Source organism: Oryctolagus cuniculus, chromosome 2, assembly GCF_964237555.1.
Source record: "Oryctolagus cuniculus chromosome 2, mOryCun1.1, whole genome shotgun sequence".
Taxonomy (NCBI): domain Eukaryota; kingdom Metazoa; phylum Chordata; class Mammalia; order Lagomorpha; family Leporidae; genus Oryctolagus; species Oryctolagus cuniculus.
In genome coordinates, this window is record NC_091433.1 from 87,431,479 (window position 1) to 87,455,029 (window position 23,551).

Genomic DNA, 23,551 nt, shown 5'->3' on the forward strand with positions numbered 1-23,551 from the left:
CCCAAAATTCTGGGTGGAAGAATTGAGCAAAAGAGATCATGAACACTCCAAATATGGCTAGAGAGTTACAACCGTCATCACCGGCTTGCAGAAGATTAAGGAATCTGGGAACAAATTAGCCTGGTGTAGACAGTGACTTAAGGAGAAGGCTTGGGGAGCACACAGACACCAGCGACTTCCAATCCTGTGAAGTTTTTTCATCAAGTTACACTATTATTTGAAACTGGCAGAACACCAATGGATTGAGTCCAAAGACATAATTTATGATTTTTTTTAAGTTTTCTTTTTTAAGGGCATTAGGGTTTTAGATCCTTTTCTCCTTCTTCTTGGTTTTTTTTTTTTTCTTTTTCTGGCAATATGTTGCTTTCTTTTCTCAAATCTGCTTCCATCCAGCACGGAGCAAATGGAACCAGTTCAGAGGCACCCTACCCTTCCACCTCTACCCGAGCTCGCTCAGGGAGCAAAGCGCGTGGGGCAAGGCGCGGCCCTTAGTAAGGGCTATATGCCTCTGCAAGGAGCCGCCTGGTGCTCTCAGCCCCTTGGCTCCAGGGGCCCGGGCGCCCTTTGTCTTCCCCGGAATCCGCGCCCTCCCCGGAGGCCTCTCCCAGCCCCTGCACGGGCCGCCCGCCCCAGCCGCTCCCGCTTCCTCCTTGGTGTCCCGGGAGTGTGCACATTCATGCACCTCCCCTCCCGCAGGCCCTGAGAAAGCCCGAGATCAAAGCGCTCCGCAGCGGGGCCAGGTGTCCAGCCTCCTCCTCCACAGGCTGCCATGAATCAAACCGCCTGACTCACAAGGAGATCAAACCCGGCACCCCGCCAGCTGTTGGTTAACGCTGGCCTTCAAGTTGCCCTCATTAAATTCCCTTTCCCTCTTCCTCTCCCTGCTGACTCCCGTCCAGTGACCACGCATCTCTGGCCGCCTCCTCTCTCCTCTGCGCGCCTCCCTTTCTGTGTGCCTCCACTTCCCCTGCTAGCCCGCAGCCCTCCGCCAGCTCTGCCCCCCCCACCCCCGTCCTCTCTGTAGCTCACCCCAATTCCTCAAGGTCAAGGCTGAGTTCACCGAGGCTGACCTGAATTCTGATCTTTCCAGCAGCCCCACAGCCACCCAGCACACACGCACACCTCCCTCACCGGGGCTGCTGCTGGCTCGCTACTTTCAAAGCACGTCTAAACCACAGTTCCTTGTCCCCAGAACGATCCGCAAGATCCCCACCCTAGCCTACCCCCAAGAGACCAGCCTCCCCCCAGAACAGGAGAGGCAGAGCAACCCAGCAGCAGGAGAACCCAGGCTGAGGTCTCTCCTTTCCCTGCCACGGCCCCTGGCTTGCCCTGGGCTGCTGGGTCTGGAATGTTCACTCCAGTTTGTCCTAGGATTGCTGTTATACTCTCCTTATCACAGACCCGGGATTGGGGGGCGGGGGAGGGACAGGGCAGGGGGAATAACTGAATTTTACAGAAGGCAGGCGGACCCCCGGCCACAGCTCTCAGCCTCCCTCTCCGCGTGGCTCCATCTTTCCTCGCTTGTTTTTTATGTCAGTGGTGCTCAGAGCGCGCAGGCGTGAGAAAACACAGATGGGTTGGAGCAGGCAGCGTTGGAACCGTGCGCAGAGACATCGCACCTCGTCGTGGGTGCGCAGAAGTCTTGGAAGACCTCAGGAGGCAGGGAGGCGGTTTGGGTTTCGGCTTCGGCGGTTCCCCCGCCCCCCACCCTTTCCCTCCCTGCAGAATTGGGAGTTATCTCCCATTTCCTGGCTCACTTCTATTTCCAGGCCCCTGGCATGGCCCACTGCCGTCACCGCCGGAGACACAGGGTCCCTTGGCCTCGGCACCTGGGTGGCTGCCGCTGCCCCCGGTTTGACCCCACCTCTACCTGCGCGTGTTTCCCCAGCTGTGGCCAGGCGCCCGGTGGGAGGAGACGCCATCCATCAAGTCTGCAGGCCCAGCCTCAAGGAGGGCGTGCAGGGTCAGGGCTGGTGCGTGAGTGAGCGGATCGCAGGTTGGGGCAGGGGGAGGGGCTTACAAATTGCTGGGAACCCCAGGGCTGGCTTGATGATGGATGGTGCAGGGTGAGGACCGGGATGCCATTTTCCAAGCCTCCTCTGGCACCGGGACGGAGCCCACGCTCCAGTGCCCCCGCTGACTTCCTCCGGGGCCCGCCCCACCAGCCTCCTTCTCTTTCTTCTCTGCTCACAGCTCATCCGTCAAGCCGTGCCCTGAAGCTGACCTGTGGCAAAGAACAAGCAGCCTAGGAGAGGCAGTGAAAGCCCTCTCCAGGAGTTCCAGTGCTGCTGGCCCAAGAGCAGGCACAGAGCCGCCTGGCTCCCCCGGCTACCTCCTGGCCGGCGGCATGTGACCAGGCTTCTCCTGCAGGGTCCCCTGCAGCCCCAAACCCATCTGCCCTGGAATGGGGGAGGGGAAGAGGTCACCCCACTGGGCCCCACAATGGCCATGGACTTGTAGGGGCTTGTTCACTCACAGAGCCTGCCATGCCCTTGGAAGGCAGCCACAAGGTTTGAAGAGAGGCACTCTGGCCTCTGAGAGAGAGAGGAGAGACAAGCCCCGAGGACCCTAGGCTGGCCATGCAAGCTGGGGGCAGAAAGGAGACGCGCTGTTGGCTGGGGCAGCGACGGCCGCGTCACTGGGCAGTGTGGAGCCAGCTGGGGGACCTGTCCCTCCTGTCCGGGCCTCTGGTCTGCAGACCACACAGGTTGCGGCAGCACAATAGACCAGAGAGGGGACGTGTTGGGGCGAACAGGGATGGAAGATGTTTAATAGAATTACTATTAGGCCGCGAGTTAATGAATCACAACTGCACAAAATCATGATAATCCAGCAGGCATTAGTGACAGATTAGCTTCAAAGCCGCCATAAAAGTGCCATAATGCTTACCTAACGGGTGATTAATTCTCCCCGTACATAATGGCTTTGTGGGGGGACCAGGCACCAGCAGAGACTCCAGGGAGAGCCACGCCGAGCTCCCAGGGTGCAGGGCGGGGGGTGAGGGGCAGCCCCACCCTGCCTGGCCTGCGTGGCTTCCGCCCTCCTGCCCCAGTGGATCCGGGCAGCTGAGGCAGCCCAGAACCACCTCCCAGGACATCTCCCAGCGTGGCCCCAGTGCTGTGCCCCTCACCAAGGGGCATTAGCAAGTCACATGACCCTAGACCCCCAGGTAGGCACCACCCGGGATGAACGTGGATGCCTGGGGAGCCCCGTCTTGGTCCCCTGATCAAAGAATGCAGTATGGGGACATCTGGACACAGCGGCAAACTGAGAAACTCGCCCCGAGCTGTGTGCCACAGCAAGGTGCCGAACCTCTCCGGGCCGGGGGAAGCCAGCCTCCATGTGATGCCTCCCTTGTGTTCCAGGTGGGATGCAGACCGCCTGATGAGTCTTACTTCATTCACTGTCCCCAGCCATCCTGGGGCATAGCTCTCACTACTATCCCCATTTTACAGACAGAGAAACTGAGGCGAGGCGGGAACCACTGCTCATGGGTTCCTTGCTTCCCCATTGTCAGGAGCCCTGACGGCACTGGCTTGGCCTCGGGGGAAACATCCTCATCTGTTAGGAGAAAGACAGGCTCATCTCTGCCCAACCGCCTGCTCCCTCCATCTTCCCCACCACCACCACCACCACGAGGCCTGGAACCTCCATCTCCTGCTCACCCGGACGTCACGGGTCCTGTCCTGATGTTCTCGGGCACTGGACCACACTGGGTGTCTGCCTTAGCTTCTATTTTGGACCAAGGCTGCAACAACAGGAGCAGCAGGAGCAGTAACACCACCTGGCCTGCGCGACAACAGGGAGCTGGCAGCCTTGACCCCTCCCGGTGCAGATCTACGTGGCACAACTCGGGCGGGGCCAGGGCCTCCCCATTGAGTCCCACCCATGTTCTCCTCCAGAGGCTCCCACTGTGCTCTGCCCACGTCCCCCATAAATCCCAGGGCAATTAGCACAAAGCCCAGGTCCAAAGGGAATTCCTGGAGCCAGGCGTCTTCCTAATGTTAAAGAAACCCCCCCAGGAGGCCTGAGTCACCACGGTGGCAGGCAGGCTGTTTCTGGTCTGATTAACTAACTAGGGCTCTGTGAAAGACACACAGCTCTCCTTCCCGCGGCTCCCTCCCAGCCCGTGGCCATGCCACTCCAGGGCTCCCACCACGAGGGGACTCCCTCCAGGCTACCACTGAGGAGCCCACAAAGCTTAAGAACGCTGTCTCTCTGAACTGAGCATCAGCAGGCCCCAGTCTCTGCGAAGCGCTGTCTGCTTCCTAAATCCCAGGTTGCGATGGCAAACCATGACTCAATCAGCAAATATCCCTCCTGCAGAGAAAAGCCGAGAAGCTTCCTTCTCCCCCTTGCAGCGTGGATCCTGGCACGGCAGGAGGCTCCTGCCTCCTGCATGGCAGCAGGTGCCCTGCTGGCCAGCTCTGGGTGGATCTGCTGCAGGTGGTGGGACGCCCCGTGTGTCCCCGGAACAGCCCTGCTCCTGTCTGAGCCACCTGCCTGATGTGTGCCAGTCCCTAAGTCCTAAGACCTCAGGGCTGGCGGAGGCCACCAAGAGGCTCTCACGCCGCTCCCCAGGTCTGCTCCCCATCTGCTCCGACTCCTCTTGAGTCAAAGATATCGTTCTTATTCAGCATGCTGCACCCAGTGAACACTCAATAAATATTTATTGATAGTGGTGCTCGTGATGAATTAACAGCCAAAGCTATAAAATTAAAGTTTCACACAAGTAGAGGCCCTGGTGAGAAAGAAACTGCTACCTTGGGTTGAAAATTTTTCCAAATGACGTGCGCGACATAGAGACACAGAGGCAGGGAGGCAGGGAACCAAGGTCACATTGCTCCAGCTCCTCTGACCAGAGGGAAGACAGACCATGTCCTCCCCAGGGCACGCCCAGCCCGAGAGGCTGGGCCTGGCCATGCACCCAGAGCACTCTGCCTGCTTGCTGGACCCAACAGCCAAGGCACTTCCTGTCCTAGAAAAACGAAATGGAACTCCTGAGTGCTTCGTGGGTGCTCCTGTTGTTTCTGCTTTTATTTTAAGATTGATTGATTGATTGATTTGAAAGGCAGAGTTACAGAGAGAGAGAGAGAGAGAGAGAGTTCTTCCATCTGTTGTTCTACTCCCCAGATGGCTGCAACAGCCCGATGTCGGCCAGGCTGAAGCCAGGCCAGGAACCAGAGGCTTCATCCGGGTCTCCCACGTGGGTGCAGGGGCCCAAGCTCTTCAGCCACCTTCCACTGCTGTCGTAGGCACATTAGCAGGGAGCTGGATCAGAAGTGGAGCAGCCAGGACTGGAACCGGCGCCCACCTGCGATGCCAGCCCTGCAGGTGGTGGTTTAACCCACCTGAGCCACAACACCGGCCCCAGGAACATGCATTTCTAAGGATGCTGAAACTTCTGGAAGGGCGGGGAGCTTAGATAAGAGTGCTTTGCCAAGTGTGAGCCTGGAAGGAAAAGCTACGGAGAGTCACCATGAAGAAGTCGAGACCTTTGTCCCCGCCCACCACATTCACAGGCATGAACCCCACTCGTTGCAGCTCTGCCCCCCGGGGCTGCTTTTCAGATCCTAGTGATGGAGCCCACATTCTGCTTCTTCTGTACCACCAGGGCCTCCCTGCAACTGCCGCCCAGAGACAGGGAAGAGTGAGCCCCGGGGTGCACCAAGGCACAGAGCTGACCTGGAGACAGGACCGTCTGCACGCTGGTGAGATAGGCGGGCTGAGCCCGTGCAGCGGCAGGAGGGGAGCAGAGAAGGAAGCAGTGGCCCGGTCTGTGCTGATCTGACGGCGACGTGGGCTTGTGTGTGTGACTCACTGCATCAGAGCCTGCTGCCTCTGGGAGACTCTCCCACCCTGCAAGGAGCTGGTTGCAGCCTGGTTTGCATCAGCCTGAACATGTTCCCGTGCAGCAAAAACAGGGCTGGGAAGCGGAGAGGATGGGAAAGGCCACCGGAACGGAAGCTGAGGGTCGGAGGGGAACATGTCCACCCCGCCCTTTTCCCAGCTTCAGACCTTGGCGCGGCGGAGCCAAAGACCCCCCTGAGGCCCCACACCCGAGCAGGTTGGGAGCTGCCCTGTTCCCCCCAACCCCAGGCCTCTCCTGGCTTCCAGGCAATTCTCCCTTCTCCCGCTCTGGTTCCCTGTCCAGTCCTTAGGAGCCCCCATTCCTGCCCTATGCTGGTGACTGACCAGTAGCTCGGTGTGAGAGAGAGGGACCAGGAGCCTGTGGACCGCAAGCATCCGGGGCATTGCCGGCGCCGGGCGCATGGCAGCCACCTCCAGCCCCCCAGCCCAGACCTCTCAATGCAGCCTCGTGTCTCTGCTCTGGCTTCCTACGTGTGCTGGGCCCAGATGGGGCTCCGATCCTGTCCAGGCCAGTGTCTTCTTCATAGGGGCACTCAGTGGTGCCTGGGGCCAGCCTCCAAGGCTCTCCACAGGCAGCCGAACAGAAGGGCCATTCAAAAACAACCGTAACATCACACACTTTGAAAGCAGTCTGTTAGCACCTGTCATAAGCACAATAAACAAAACAATGAAACCATCAGATTGTACCATGAGACAGTCAGCCTGTAGGAGCTTGGCTTGGAGGCCGGAGAGAAGCCAAGTGCGGGGCAGAACCAGTTCCCACTCTGGCTCAGGCTTGTTTGTTCTGCTTATCTGCAGACACAGCCCACAAGCCTCATCACAATGACAGGACCCGGGCTGCTCCCTCAACACAGTCCTCAGCCATCCTGCAAAGGGTCAGACTCTGCAGCCATCCTCCTACGCCACTCCCAGCTGCTGGAAGCCCCTGGTTGCCCTTTGACTCCCTCAAAAAACAGGTCTCCCCTGTGGTGGGCAGGGTGGGAGGGACACACGGGGCATTTTTGCTTGTTCCCTAAACCCGGAGAAGTCTGAATGGGAAGTGAGGCACTCAGCCCTGCCTGAGGTCCAGCTGCCAAGACCCGGGTCCTGCCTTGGCAGGGAGAAGGCTGGGGGAGAAATGGCACGGGTGCACCTGCTACACCGTGCCCACACAGCCTTCCCATCTGAGGGGCGGAGCCCGGCAGGTGCCGTTCCCCCCACAGCCGCCCAAGGTTACTTCCCACCGTTGCGGGCTTTTGCTTAATTCCTGCGGCGGGTGCCGGCCAGGGCTGTCTATCAGGTTACCTGCCAGTGATTTCGGTGAGCTTAGTTCGTTTGGGTGCAGGCCTCCGGCATTTTGACTCCTAGTCAAGCTAAACAGGGGATTAAGCAAAAAAGAGGCGGAGGAGCCTTGGCAAGGCTGTGGACTGTGGCTCAGGGGGCAGGAGTGTGAACCCAGGAGGCTTGAGACAGACGTGGGCGGATTCCAGTGCCCTGCTGGGCTGAGCCTCGCAGCCCTACCCCCACCCACCCACGCACCCAGGCCTGGTCCCCTCAGCCGTGTGGGAAGCTGAGTCAGAGGCATCCCCTCTGCTCTGCCCTCCTGTTTGAGAAAGGAAAGAAAATGTCACAGCCAAGGAACCAAAATACACAGCGAGCAGGAGCCCTCCTGCCCATGCTCCGAGCCTAGCACTGACATCGACTCTGTCCTCTGCCACGACAGGCATGCAGTATGTGCCAGCCCAGTGCGAAGCCAGCTGTGGCCCTGGCATAGATCATTTCAAACCCAGCCACCACAGGTAAAACTCACAAAGCACCTTTCACATGTCCTGTGCCTGCCCTTTGACGACTTCAAACAGCTGGACACGTGGGAAACTCCCGAGTCACCTCCCTGGGCCCGGGGGATGCAACCCCCCTGGGCTGAAGCTGACCCTCTCTCTCCCCTTCCTCCCAGCCAGGTGGGAATCGGATCTGCAAGAGTCCAGGGGGTCAAGGTGGAAATTTCCAGAAACTTCCAGAATGGCCACCTCTCCATTGACCAGCTGCCTGCGGCGTAGAAAGGACCCGGATTTAGAGAGCCAGAGAAACCTTTGGTGCAAATCCCTTCTTTAGCACGTACGTACTGCCAGCCTTGTGAGGGCTGCTTCGTGGGACCATCGCCAAGACTCAAAGAGCTCATGGTTTGCAAGGCCCAGGCACAGCCCAGCACAAAGCAAAGGCCAACACGTTAACTGCCTCGTTCTCCTCTCCACCCACACACAGCTGTCCATCAGTCCGTCAGTAGAAAAGTATTTGTGGGCAGACCATCAAATGGGGAGCACACAGAGTCACGTCACCACCAGAGGCAAGACAGACCTTTGTAGTCATCGGCTAGGTGACCTTGAGCCCACCACTTAACCCCTTTCAGTCTTGCTTTCCCCATCTATGAAATGAGGGAGACAGCGCCTATCCCCTACGGCTGTTGTAAGGATCAAATTAAGCTCCCTTCAATTAAATATGCCCCTGGGCCAGAGCTGTGGCGTATCAGGTAAAGCCGCCGCCTATAGTGCTGGCATCCCATACGGGCACTGGTTCTAGTCCCAACTGCTCCCCTTCCAAGCCAGCTCCTTACCAATGGCCTGGGAAAGCAGTGGAAGGTGGCCCAAGTCCTTGGGCCCCTCACCAGCATGGGAGACCCAGAAGAGGCTCCTGACTCTCTCTGTCACTATGACTTCCAAATAAAATAATATATTTTTAAAAAGATTTATTTGTTTATTTGAAAGGCAGAGTTACAGAGAGGCAGAGGTAGAGAGAGAGAGAGGTCTTCCATCCACTGGTTCACTCCCCAGATGGCCACAATGGCCAGAGCTGCACCAATCCGAAGCCAGGAGCAGGAGCTTCTTCCGGGTCTCCCATACAGGTACAGGGGCCCAAGCACTTGGGCCATCTTCTACTGCTTTCCCAGGCTACAGCAGAGAGCTGGATCAGAAGTGGAGCAGGAGGTACTCAAACCAGCACCCATGGGATGCCGGCACTGCAGGCAGCAGCTTTACCCATTATGCAACAGTACCGGCCCCAAATGAATATTTTTGTAAATTAAATATGTCCCTTAGCTGTGTGCTATCATGTATGAAATGTGAGTAACAAGGGACCTATGTCACAGAGGTGTTCTGCAGATTAAACTTGCTAACTCATAAAGCTTTTCAAACAGGGCCATGTACGTGTTCGCTCTTATTACCCTCTACAGCGTAAGCTCCCCGAGGGAAGAACTGGGATCTGTCCTGCGCACTGATACTGGTACATTCAAGTATCAAATATCAGTTGAGTAAGTGAGTTATTTGATGCGATAGGAACAGAGTTGAGGTACAGAGTACATTCCAGGAAGGCTTCCTGGGAGAGGGGGTGCAGAAAACCTAATAGGAGCTATCCACAGTGAGAAGGTGGGAGAAGAAACAGCACGGGGACACCAGGCTTGAAAGGACCAAGCGTGGCGGCAGACCTCAGCGGTCCAGTCGTCGTACGATGGGAAGGCCCGAGACGCAGGCTGTCTCCCAGACGGTCGGGGGCAGAACACACCCAAGAGAAACGTGAGCATTGAACGGCAGCGAGCCTCGGCCCTCCCGCAGGCCTCCGATCCACTGGGCCTGAGCCAGAACACCGGAATAAACAGCAGATCTCCAAGAGCCTCTGCCTCCTGGGAGTGTCCCGCCCCACGGGACCCTACCCCATCTGTCTGCAAGATTTCCAGGCCGCTCGCTGAGCCGGGCAACCTGTGACCCCTGACCCCATCCATCCCAGCAGGGCCCGGGGAAGCATTCACATCTTCAAAGGTCCTGGTAAATGTTCGACAGCAGCTCCCTCCCACGCCTCCTCCACTCCTCCCCCTCTGGGCCGGCAGGGGTCAGGGCCCAGGGTCACACCTGGCCTGGCCCAGCCCAGGCCCGGATTCTGGGATTCCGTCCACCGTCCACCAGGCCATCCGGCTGGCTCCCCACCCCCTCCTCACACGGACGCCTGGGCCCAGGGCTGGGGATGAAGAAGCGGGGGTTGGGGGTGCTCACCGGGGAAAGCCCAGGCCTTAGGAGAGTGGAGGGCTCAGGGCAGCCACCCCAGAGAGAGCTTAAGCTCTGGACCAGGGGAGGGAGGGGCAGGCCAGGGTCAGCGGTTTGGTGACCTCTCCCTGACCCCGTTAGCTCCAGGTGTCCCTGTCGGGTCCCCATCCCTGAGGCCTGTTAACTTTCAGCAGTCTCCCTGGACACGGAGCTAACGAGAACCTGGGCGGGAGAGGCGGCCCCACAGCCTCCCCACCTCCACCTTACCCAAGGGCTCTGCTCCCACTCTGGGCCACACCTCGCACTCTGATCCCCCCGCCAGGTGCCTACCAGGGCATCCCACAGAGCCAGGCCCTACTGCAGGCTCGGCTAGGACCCAACCCCAGGATCAGTAGCTCTGTGCTATCTCCGTGGGGGACCGACCCACCCTGCCCCTCCCCACACCCTCATGCAGAGGCCCCCATAGTTGGTCACCCTTTTAAAGGAAAGCATGGCTCAGGCATACAGACTGAGGGCCAGAGACAGCCGATAGCAAGCTGTGAGGCTTGGAAGAGTCGCTTAGCCGAAACCTGTGCCTCAGTTTCCCCACTTACAGAGCAGAGCAGGAAGAAGGACTGTCAGACCCCTTCCAGTTCTGTGTTCCCAGATTCCAAGCTTCTACTATGTCCCCTGCCCCACCCCTGGGCCCTCCTACCCTCAGGCCCTGCCAGATGCCTCTGCTCTCAGCCAGTGGAGATGGCCCAGCCTAATCCTTACCATATTTTAAAATTGCAAGAGCTGGGATCTGGAGCCAGCAAGCCTGCAGAGCGACCTTGGGCGAGAGGCAGAGCCAGGCCTGCCCAGGGGCTGTGGCTCTTGGTGCTTTGCCCTGCGCCCCTTAGAAGGCACACACCTAGGCCCTCCCTGCCCACAGCCCACCACCAGCCCCCTGAGAGCCTCCCCACGCTCCTGCCCACCACTCACTGGCCACACAGCCTCGGGCAAGCTGCTTCACCTCCCGTGCCTCGGTTTCTTCTTATGAAAAGGGGAGAATAACACGCAACTATTTAAAACAGTACCTGGCACTGTGTGTGTGTGTATGCACGTGTGTGTGAGCATGGGTTGAGCATATGTGCCTGTGTGTGCAAGCATATGTGTGCCTGCATGTGTGTGCATGGGTGTGAGTGTGTGCTTGCATGTGTGTGTGCACGTGCGTGTGCATGAGTGTGTGTTATATTCCATGTGCAAGGACACATCAAAGAGTCCATGGAAAACAGAAATAGAAGTTTATTTCTGTGCAAAAGATTTGTGAGATCTGAGCTTGGTTTTTTCAAGATTTGCATTCCTGATGAACTTTCTGAAGACCGCTCATGTGCACAGACTCACAGATTTCAGTATCTACACATTACATATGCATCTATGCCTGTATGTATTTTTTTCCCAGCTGGACTAGAAGTTCCTCCGAGTGTAAGTATGACAATGTGCTGATGTGGGCCAAGGAGGCATCGCCAGAGGGTGGGTAGAAACAGACAAGAGGGTGACCACCGCTGGGATGAGCCAGCGATGGCCAGAATGCTGCCCACCGCATGGTTACAGGACCCCAAAACTGTACATTCTCCTCTCAGCGCATTCCCCAAGCCAAGAAGAGTCCCCTTAAAATTCTAAACACCCCTTCGCCTCTCCTACCAATGGCAGGGGCCCTGGAACTCTAGGTCCACCTGCCCTGCTGGGTGCCCAACCCAGCCCTCTCCCCCTCCCCCTACAGACAAAAGCCCTGTTCGTGATTGATGATGACAGTGACCTAAGGCTGACCCTGCCAACCTGGGTCCTGCTGCCGCCCAGGAGGCCCCAGCTCAGCCTTTGAAATGCAGACGCTGCACCTGAGGGGGCTGCTGGTGGCCTTCCCCCTGGGAAGGCGGGTCTTTGATGTGTGTCCCACGGACTGGGCTCCAAGTGTCTGGTCTGTGACCTGGCGCAGCTGCGCGGTTCAGGCCAGGAGCTAGACAGCTCTGGGTGCAAATCCTGCCTCCGCCATGTGCAAGCTATGTGCACTTCCTGTCTCTGAACCTAGGATGACTGAGGGAGGAGAAGGGGCAGGTTCCCAAGAGTTTTGGAAGATTGAATTAGATAACAGAGGGGCCATATGGGTGCTGCTCCACTTCCAATCCAGCTCTCCATACTAAGTGCCTGGAGCAAGCAGCAGAGGATGGGCCCAATGCTTCGACCCCTGCCACCCACGTGGAAGATCCAGATGGAGTTCCAGGCTCCCACCTTCGGCCTGGCCCAGCCCCTGCCATTGCGGCCATTTGGGGAGTGAGCCAGCAGAAGGGAGCACTCTCTCTCTCTCCCTCTCTCATACACACACACCCCATCCTATCCACGGCTTTTTCTCCCTACACAGAACTTTTCTAGCGGGCTCTTTGGGAGCAAGCTAACCCCTGGAGCCATCTCCACGGCACTTCTTAGCATCGCCGGCTCTTCCAGGTATCTGGAGATGGAGCTGTGGCCCAGGGCCACCAGCATTTTTGCATAAGCAGAAGGCAAAGAAAACACACACACATGCACATGCACACATTCTGCTGGGCCCACCCCATGTGATTCTGAACACGGCTCCATGGCACGAGACCTCCGACTAGCAGCTATCTGGAGAAGGCCCAGGTATACATCTGAAAGCAACAAAACCCAAAGTGCCATGGAAACACTGGACTCCAGGCAGGGGGAATGCAAATAAATAAATAAGAGATCAAAGACCCCCAAGGTCCCCATTCCCCCAAGGATACTTAGCATGGGGGAAGCATCACAACAGCCTGTGGCCCAACACAGGTTAAGACGCCTGAACCCCACAGCACAGTGCCTGGCCCCAGACTCCAGCAACCCTGGGAGGCAGCAGTCACGGGGCACACACTCGGTTTCCTATCACCCTTCTAAGAGACCAGGATGCAGGTCCCGCCCTCCTAGCCTCCGGCCGCCATTGCCCGGTCCCTGCTGCTGCAGGCACTGGGGAGTGAACCAGTGGATGGCTGTGCTCTCTCACGCCACCCACCCCCCCCCCGCCACATTCAAATAAACAGGAGATAAATTTAGGAGATACATTTTTTTGAGGGTGGCTGGGGACAGCAGAAAAGTAGAACAGGGATTTGCTCTGGACAAGAAAGGAGATTTGCCCAACCTCAGAGTTCTAGCCGCACCTCACAAGCCATCCATCTCTCTCTCGCTCTCTCTCACTCTCTCTCTCCTCCCAGAAGCCTCGCCCACAAGAGCCCTCAGGACATCAGAAGCCAGACTTCCAACGACGAGAGCCCAGGCAAGCAGAAAACCATCATGCCGGCATGAGACAACCCCGTGTGGAGGGCACCAGCTACCACCTGGGAAGAGCCGCCCATCCTGGAAAAGGCGGTGGCAAAGGACAGGATTTTTCCAGGCCTCCCATTCTGGGAAGCCCCGGGGTCCCCAAAAGCAACCCACGGATGGGGTGGGACCCCCTCTGGGGGTCTTCTAGCAGGATGGAAGGGGTGGGGGGGTGCTGAGCAACACAGAGACAGTCACGGGGAGACCACAGGCAGTTCCTCCCTGGAGCACAAAGGGGGGAGAGAGAGAGAGAGAGAGAGAGAGAGAGAGAGAGAGGCGAGGGTGGAGGAGCTTTCCAAGTGGAAGGAGTCGCTGACTTAAATTACAGGGGCCCGGGCAGGATGATTAACAGCCCTCATGGTTTTCTGCTTCCCAGCCATTACTCACTCCAAACCCAGGGCTTCTCGGTTACACAGCCCAGCGCGGGCCGGCCATTTTTTCCACTGACTGCAAACACACTCTGACTGAAAACAAACTTTGGATCCCCGAGGCTTGGCAGGCCCCGAGTCCTTCTCCATATTTAATCAACGGGAAGCTAAACACTTTCAATCTGCGATGGCTCATTTGGACGGGGTCTCGGGGCTTTTGCTCGGTGCCAGATATAATAACTCTCCTCTCTCTTTTCGAAGGCCTATTTTATAATTTTGCTGTTTTTCAACGTCAAGCCGATCTTTTGAAGAATTTTTATTGGATTTCCTGCTAGACTTCAACGAGGATTTTTTTTTCTCTCTGTCTCTCTAGCTCGCTCGCTTTGGCAGAAATATCAAGTAGAACAGGGGAAAAACTCCATCATGGCCTTGCGGGGTCGAGACAGGGGCGCACAGAGGGCCTCCTTTGTGCGCAGACAGGCTTCTAGAAGGCTAGGGCCCTTGAACTTGTAGCTGCAGGGAAAAGTGGCCTGTTACACCGGCGCACGTGGCAAGAGGTGCCTGTGCCACAGGACACGAGAAAGACACGGGCCGTGCGGTTGTGCTCAGGGCCATGCGGAGGCAGCAGGGCCACCAAGGACTGGGGCAGCCAGCAGACCTGTACCCCACGGCAGGAGCCCCTGGGCGCGGGCGGAGACCCCCCACCTTCCCAGTGCGCATGCTCCAGGCACTGCTCAGCGCTTGCTTTTCCCTGGCAGGACGGCTCTCCCGGGCCAGCGGCTTGCCAGTGAGTGACAGCTTTTGTTTGCTCGTGTTTTCCTGTGCTCCCAGAGAATCCACCAGGATGTTCCGTCAGCTTCTCTCCCCTCGGGGTGGAGAGCATGGGGTGGAGGGTGGGAGGAAAAGGCATTTTCCCAGCTCACAGCAGGAGAGGGGAGCCAGCCCCCCCCCCCCCGCCCCATGCAGCTGTCCTTGTTCTGTTGCGTTTTCCGGTTGTACTCTTTGTGCTTCCGGGTTATGTAAGCCGCACTTCCGGCCACCTCGCCCCACCACTGTTCACTGTTGGGGACGTTTTCTCACGACGTCGTCGTCTCATTCCTGCATGCCCCCAGCACAACCCTCCGATGGCAGGCGTTAGGATTGCCATCTTAGGGATCAGAGCACAGGCCACGTGACTTACCTCCCTGGGAAGCAAGCAAGGTGTGAACCAAACAGAGCGCCCTTGCGTACTACCCTACAAAATGTGCCCGGAGTACTTACCGAAGTCAGGTCAAGTCCTGACTTGGCTTCCCATTCCAACTTCCTGCTAATGCACGCCCTGGTGAGATAAGGCAGACACAGGATTCTAGAACATTCTTCGCCAAGGACCTTGGTGATTGCCAACCCCTCATTTCCCAACGAGGAACAGGAAGCCAAAGGGGACAATGTGACTTTGTGCTCAAGAGTGGGCTGGGGGCTGCCAGCCGGTCAGAGGGGCTATTCTAGGGTAAAACAAAGCTTGGTTCAGGCTCAGGCATTCCACTTAATGCTTAAGATGCTCATGTCCCACACTAGAAATATATAAAGAAAAGTTTTTAAAAATTATGTAAAAGTTTTATTTAAAAGTTTTTAAAATTATTAAAAGTTATTTTATTTTATTTATTTATTTATTTATTTTGACAGGCAGAGTGGACAGTGAGAGAGAGAGACAGAGAGAAAGGTCTTCCTTTGCCATTGGTTCACCCTCCAATGGCCGCCGCGGCCAGTGCGCTGCGGCCGGCGCACCGCGCTGATCCGATGGCAGGAGCCAGGAGCCAGGTGCTTTTCCTGGTCTCCCATGGGGTGCAGGGCCCAAGCACCTGGGCCATCCTCCACTGCACTCCCTGGCCACAGCAGAGAGCTGGCCTGGAAGAGGGGCAACCGGGACAGAATCCGGCGCCCCAACCGGGACTAGAACCCGGTGTGCCGGCGCCGCTAGGCGGAGGATTAGCCTAGTGAGCCGCAGCGCCGGCCTAAAAGTTATTTTAAAATAAATGAATAAACTTGGCCGCAAGCGCTTGAAGCACAGGTAGAACTTGGTGGATAGGAGAGAAGGACCACAAAAGTCCAGGAAGAAGGCAAAGTTGAGTTGTGCGTCCCCAGCGCCGTGAGGGGCACAGTGTAGAGATGGGGAGGAGGGGAGGTGGGGAGGGAGGAGTTGAGCAAAAGCTCGGGTGCAGCCAGGCCACCGAGGGGCTTCCAGAATCAGGGAGACCACATGCGAAGCAGTGGGAAGTCCCCCGAAGGGCTGGGCTTCCAGGCCTGCTGACCTGGAGTGGTTCAAACCTCCACTCTTCTCCTGCACACTCACAGCTCTTGGGCCGGCAGAGGCTGGGCAGGCAGAGAGCCCCACTGTGTGCTCTGCACTGAGTCTGGGTTCAGCAGGACTCACCCGGCCCAGGACAGTCCAGTCCCGCCTCCCCCTCTCTCATCCTGCAGCCACCCCCTCTGTGAGTTGCCACCACCACCCTCCCACCCCAGCTCCTTGTCCTTGGCTGTGCAGAAGGGCCCAGGCCAGGCCAAGACTGGAAAAGCGGAATCAGGACACAAAGGAGGGGAAAGCTCTCTTGGAGTCGGTGAGAGCTCGCATGGGAGATGGTGTGGGAAGTCAGAAACCCTTCTCCCCACGAAAGTAGACAGCTGGGACAGAGTGCCCTGAGACCCTGGGGACCCTAAGGGCAGGAAAGCTGGAAGGAGACCTCCCCGCCCCAAGTCCCAGCCTGCCCATCACCCTTTGCTCCTTTTCACCTGTGTGCCTCAGTTTACCCTATAGCCCTGAAACAAGAATGCCAGCCGCATCCCGAGACTGGATGAGAACCAGCACACTGGATCCCACGGACCCACTGCTCAGGGAAAGGGAGCGTGGTTGTGGCAGCTACTGCAACTCCCGACCACAAGAAAGTCCTTGTTACTCTGCTTGGGGAAACGTGGCCCCCTTCCCCCCCACACACACATCGCAGCAGCTCCCACCTGAAGGGGAGGCGCCCCGTCTTCCAGCTTGCTCCCACGCAATACTCCCAGGACCCTCAAGTTCCTAGAGCCCCAAAAATCCCACGAGGGAAGCAAGAGCAGCCCCAGCCTCACCGTCACTTCCAGCTCAAAGGCATCAAGAGTGGAGCTGCCCCCAGCCGGGCAGGCCGGCTGACCCCTCTGTCCAGCTCCTCCCACTGCGCGTGCGCCGACTCCCCCTACTCTCTATCCCTTTCCTCTTCTTTGTTCCAAGCTCCGGAACCCTACATTCGCCTCCCTCCTCCTGCTGTTCGAGGTTAAGAAGCTAGCCCCAGTATTCCATAAATTACTTGGCAGGAGTGGGTGACAAAAACAAAATGTAATTCAGATTAAAGTCGCCCCCCCAGCTGAAATGAGAGTTTATTAAACGGATGGCACTGCTGCCGGTCAAAGTAGCTGGCAACCGGTCCTCTTAGATTAATCTTCCTGGGGGTGATTTAGGATCCACCTGGGTCCTCCGAGAAGATCCTTCCATCAGTTCCTTCCCGTCTCTCTGGATCAGGCTGCTGGGCTTTGGCGCGGTTGACAAATTCCCCAAGTAATCCCTCAAAAGATTGGAGAAATACTCCAAACGCTCCATTAAATTTATTTTCCGTGCTTTAAGAGACCCAAAACTATGTCCAATAAATAAGTGTTCCCTGTGATTTACTGAAACGCTGCTCTGATTTAAAGTTATAGGGGAAAAAATATGGCGCCCCTGGGAACCGAGGACCAGCCTTGCAAGCGAGACCAGATGTGGGACTTCTGCCGGGGGAGGGGCGCGGAGCGGGGCGCGCAGCCCTACTGGTGAGGGCCTGCCAGTGACAGCGCCTGAACCCCAGTTCTCGGCTTTAACATAAAAGGTCCCCAGTTGCGCATTCTTTCTCACAAAATTTATTGTGGTTGCAGCGAGAGGGGGAGCCACGGAGAGGGTAATTCTGGCCCTTGTGTTGCCGAGCTCTTTTGATAAATATGATACTTAGAAATATGCCTCTCCCACTAGACAGAAAAGCCATATAGTTAAAATGAAGTAATCTGTCAGTAAACTCGCTCGAATCAAAGCCAAAATGAAACCTGTAAAAGGAGACGGGGGGGGGGGGGCATTCCACTTAGAAACGCTTCAGTCGAGCGGGGGGAAGGTGGAGATTAAAGAATTGTCCTTTATTCCGATATTTTTATCTGCAGAGTTAAAAGCGGAGATTTATTTTTAAAGGGGGCTATTTATGTTCCAATCTCCAACAGATGGGTCTGTGTTCCTGCCTCTCTCATGCAGCCCGGGCTCAGCAAAAAAAAAAAAAAAAAAAAAAAAAAAAAGCTTCTCTGTGGAGTTGAAACTTCGGCGAAAGAAGGAAGGAGGAATGAAAACTTTTGGAAGCAAACATCCTCACTGGAGCTCTTTGGGGAGCCTTGGATCTGTTTACTACAGAGGCCCGGATGTGCCAGAACCAAGGAACAAACAGGAAGGGGTGCAGGGAGCAGGCGTGAGGCTGGTCGAGGCTGATGGAGGCTGCGTGCGTATCCGTGTTACACGTCCGGGCATACGGAGTCGGGGGAAGAGTGCCTGCCCTCACTGATCCCCAAAAGGATGCAAAGCTGAGGCCAGCAAAGGCACCGCCAGCGTAGTGACGTCATCAAAGCATTGTCCAAATACTCCCCTCTTTGGAGTCCATGTCCCTAAGAGTCCTCCTGCACCAGCTACATCTACACCACCTGTTTACAAAACGCCTTTCTCATGGTTAGCGACGGCAAATATTCAGAGAAGTTCCCCAGGTGAAAATACCCCCAAAGCATTTCTTTTTTTTTTTTTTTTAGATGTATTTATTTATTTATCTGGAAGGCAGAGTTCAGAGAGAGAGAGAAAGATGATCTTCCATCTGCTGGTTCATTCCCTAAATGGCCACAAAGCTGGGGCTGGGCCAGGCTGAAGCCAGGAGCCAGGAATTCCATCCTGGTCTCCCACGTGGATGGCAGGAACTCAAGGATGTGGGCCATCTTCTACTGCCTCCCAGACGCATTAGCAAGGAGCTGGATCGGAAGCGGAGCAGCTGGAACGTGAAGCCGCACTAGGATATGGGATGTGGCTGTCTCAAGCTGTGGCTGAACCGGGTGCACCACAAGGCCGGCCCACACAAAGTATTTCTTACTCTTCTCTACTCCGCACGTGCACTAAAAGAAACCAGGCTCTGTGACTGTGTCAGCAACTGAGCAAATCTTTTTGCAAACACAGGGCTCCCAAGCCCTCAAGGGTGGACAGGCCCTTCCAGGACCAAGCTCCGCCGTTCGCGGAGCAGCAGGCACCGGTCTGGGCAGACTCATCTCGGGAAAAGCCTCCTTTTGTTGTGTCTGCAGCCCTGGGACTTCCCGCCATGCTTGTCTCCAGATCAATGCCCACATCTAGAGTGGGAAGTCCCCACCACTGTGACCCCAGGATGGGAGGCAGAAAGACCCTGCGGCCTCCTGCATATTGCATTTCCCTCAGCCGTGGGTCAAAGAGATTACGACCCGGGGGCATGCAAGAGGGGGCTTCAGAGAAGTTCATGGAAAATGGAATTCAAAGATAAGTTTATTTGGAGGTTGGCATTGTGCACAGCGGGTTGAGCCACTGCTTGCAACGCCAGCGTCCCATATCCAAGCCTTGATTCAAGTGTTGGCTGCTTTTCTCCCTATCCTGCTCCCTGCCAACATGGCAGGGAGGGCAGCAGGGGATGGCCCAAGTCCTTGGGTTCCTGCCATCCACATAGGAGCCCAGAAGGGAGCTCCTGGCCCCTGGCTTCAGCCTGGCCCAACTCCGGTTGTTGTGGCCATTTGGGGAGTGAACCTGCAGATGAAAAACACCTCTTTCTCTCTCTCTCTCTCTCTCTCTCTCTCTCTTTGCATTTCAAATAAATAAATAAATCTTTTTTAAAAAATAGAAGACGTCTGTTTTGGTGCAAAAACAATTGAAATCTATGCACACTTGTTTTTCATAATAAGCATTTTCCACAAATTCTTTGAAAACAACTTCCCCAGCCTGGGGCAAACGACAATATTCCAATTCTCCCACTCCCTCCAGGAGCGTTCATTTCATAATGAAGTGTGCCCAGAATGACCGTGGGCAAGAGACAGGGCTAAGCAGAGGGCCTAGAAGGGACCTTAAACCTCAGGCGGCCCCAGATTGGGCTTTTGGCCCGGTGCAGCCTGCAGCCTGTGGCTGCACCAACCAGAGCCCGAGTTTCTTCATCCCTGCTGTGAGGCACTGAACCAAATGACCCCCTGTCTTCAGACACCCATTGGCAGCTCCCATCTAGGGGCTGCCGAAGCCCCCAGCTCCCGCCCCCAGCCCCCGAGCCGGTCTGGACAGAGCTGCAGGGTGTGGAGTCTGCGCAGCACCTGTGTTTACACTGTACAATCTGCAGTTTACTGTAATAAAATCATTTAATACAGTCATAATTTTTTTGGCAAGGGGCTGTGTTTATGGTGAGCAAGACAGAGAGGGAATGATTGACTACGGCTGATTAAAACGATAAATCAAAGGCAAAGGAGGGAGGACATGAGGAGCTCAGAGCCACAGGCAAATCCAATTTCACTCTCAAGTTTTGTGCCTTTGTGGGAACAACTTGGACTGATGATGAGCCAGCCCTGGAGGTGGGGGCCTGGGACGAGGGAGGGAGGGAGGGAGGGAGGTGGAGGCACAGGCGCCAACAGCCTTCTCAACGGGGCTTATCCTGAGAGGGCAGAGAGACAAGGAAACAGTTTGACAACACGAGTTTCCTTGGGCCTCCGTCTTCAAAACAGATTTAGAAGGAAGGCTTAGGAACAAAGGAGTGTGTGTGTGCATGCATACATGTGTACCCAGATAGAAGACTCCAAACAAGACCTAGGGGGCCTTCCCAGATTCCCAACTATCCTCACATACGTACGGAATCTGAAACTCTAGCACTGGCGAGAACTGCTTAACGCTGCAAACACTTCTGACCTTGCAAATGCCATTCAGTAGCTGGGCACCTGCTACAGGCCAGGCTCTGCCCTAGGACAGAGGAGCGTTCATTCACCGAAAGATGACTGCATGGCTCCTCTGGCCTAAGTCACAGAGAGAGGACAGCGGAAAGGGAGCTCCCTGACCCCCGTGGAACGCATGTCCCTGGGGCATTTACATCCTGGTCAGTTAAGCACCCTGGCTGCCCCCAGAAGAGAAGACTTCCAAGCCAACAATTCTCTAGACTGTGACAGTGCCATGCCTTGAAGATGCACCGGGCCCCAGGTGACTGCCGTCCGAGCTGATCTGGAAGCATGGGTAGAGTCAGTCTTTCCCAGGCAGAGGATCACAGCACTGGGAGAGGGCACAGAGCTGCAGACGGCCTGCTGTCACTGGGAAGGGAGGGGATTCAAATTCCTAGGGAGGGCCAGCTCTTGAGCCTCTTATCAGCTAATGCCTTAGCAGGCCCTGGACAGCATTCTGAGTGCAAGTCTTCAAAGGAAAGTCAGGGGTCAGGAGTCCAGGCATTGGGAGCTGGAAGGAGAAGTCAGGACAAGCCTCCCTCATTTTGCAAGTTTGCCTGGGACTCTGTGGGAGAGGCCACACTGACAGTCAAGGCTTCAGGTTCCCCTGACATGGCGTTGGATGCTTCTAGAGAATGGGTGCCTGGTTTGCAATGTTTGTCACCCACACCCCAGCTCACCCCATGCACCTCGATCAGTTTGCACAACCACTTCTCACCCATAGTGCACGAGCATCGGGGGGGTGTGGCTGACTGTCCAGCACGCTACCTCCCCATGCAGGCACCCCAGAAGTATTCAATATACTTCCTGGATAGAGGTCACTCCATAGAGACCCTGGGAGCCAGGTGTTGCATGCCATGTGGGGAGTGCACCAGTGGATGGAAGACCTCTGTGTGTGTGTGCATGTGTGTGTCTGCATGTGTGTCACTCACCTTTCAAATAAATAAATTAAATAAATCCGTAAAAATAAATAACGCAGTCCATGGTATTTTTGTTATAGCAACCCTAATTGACTAAGACACATACAAAGCACATTTGTCCATGAGAACCAATGCTATGTCTTCTCAATTGCAAAGTGTCACCTAAACTGGGGCACCCAGGTACTTCCCAAGAACGTACAGGGTGTCTTGGACACCCATGTGCCCAACTGCCCACGAGGCATGGAGCAGGGCCGCGTCCAAGTAGAACTGCTGGACAGTGAGCAAGTCACACGAGGGCACTCACACACACACACACACACATCCCTACACTCAGGACAGCAGCACAAAGGCAGGAGGGTATCTCTTGGAAACAGGAAGAAAGAGAGTGATGCTTGTTAAGTACCTGTTATGCAACAAGCGCTGCACTAGGCCTTTAAATACATGATTCAGTTAAGCCTCACAGCTCAGTGAAGAAGGCATTAACTGTACCTGGGAAAGCAGCGGAAGACGGCCCAAGTGCTTGCGCCCCTGCCACCCACGTGGGAGACCCGGATGGAGTTCCAGGCTCCTGGCTTCGGCCTGGCTCCACTCCAGCTGTTATGGCCATCCAGGGAGTCAGGCTTGGAGTGACCGATGACTGGACCCAGGTTGCACAGCTAATGTGTGCAGGTCTGTTTTACTCTTCCCACGCCTCCACCTGCTCCCTCGACCTCAGCTCCATCGTGGCCACACTGAGCCACGTGCAGTGTACCGCTGCACAGGGCAATCACTTACACTTTCTTTTTTGCATGATGGGGGATTCTTTGTTATCCAAGTATATTTGCAGAAAGCAAGAGGTGAGAGTTCCCCTCAAATCCCAAAGTAGTCTCTATAATGACTGAAGCTTAATAGTCATCTCCCTACTACTGTAGACCTGGGTGTTCAGAGACTTGGAACGTGGGGCAGGTGAAGGGCCTAGCAGTTGAAACAGCAGTTAAGACACCCATGCCCCACACTGCAGGGCCTGGGTTCCGTCCCTGGCTCCAGCTCCTGACTCCAGGTTCATGCCAGTGCAGACCCTGGGGGACAGCAGTGACGGCTCAAGAAGTTGAGACCCTGTCACCTGCATAGGTGACCTGGAAAGAGCTCCCAGCTCCTGGCTTCAGCCTGGCCCAGTCAAGGCCTTGCAGGCATTTGGGGATTGAACAAGCAGATTGGAGACCACCCCCCTAATACATTTTTTAAAGTATTTTACCAACATTAATTTTTAAAAATACTCAAAACTTGAACTGTTGTCACTCTATAATCTAGAGTGGTTTTCCAGATAACACAAGAACTTATTAAGAAACGTAACTTCTTATTAAGCTTCCTACAGTTAACACACACACTTGGCTACGTCTTTAAGTGGGCTCATGAGTGTAGGATGCCATTAATGTCTGCTCTACAACAGCGACACCCAGGGTGACCCGGCTAAGTGATCCCGGCTGCTGTGTTTTTTGAGTTCCTGTGTCAGCTTTTCACAGTTTTCCTGTCTCCGCCCTTAATGTTGGTCACCTCCCACTGCTGCCACAGGATCTGTGTGCATCAGCCTGAAGTGTGCTCCTTCTAAACAGAAACCAAGCACACAGGCTTGAATTCCAAACCAGGACCAAAGGGTCCCTTCCCTGCAAAGTCTATGAAAGTCTAACGCACGTATGCATTCAATAGTCATTGATCAAGACCTACTATGAGCCATGCTGTGCAGGAGAGGCAGCAGGAAACAAGATCAGTAAAAACACCTGCCTTTGTGGCCGGCGCCGCAGCTCACTAGGCTAATCCTCCGCCTTGCGGCGCCAGCACACCGGGTTCTAGTCCCAGTTGGGGCGTCGGATTCTGTCCCGGTTGCCCCTCTTCCAGGCCAGCTCTCTGCTGTGGCCCGGGAGTGCAGTGGAGGATGGCCCAAGTCCTTGGGCCCTGCACCCCATGGGAGACCAGGAGAAGCACCTGGCTCCTGCCATCGGATCAGCGCAGTGCACTGGCCACAGCGCGGCGGCCATTGAAGGGTGAACCAATGGCAAAAGGAAGACCTTTCTCTCTGTCTCTCTCTCTCACT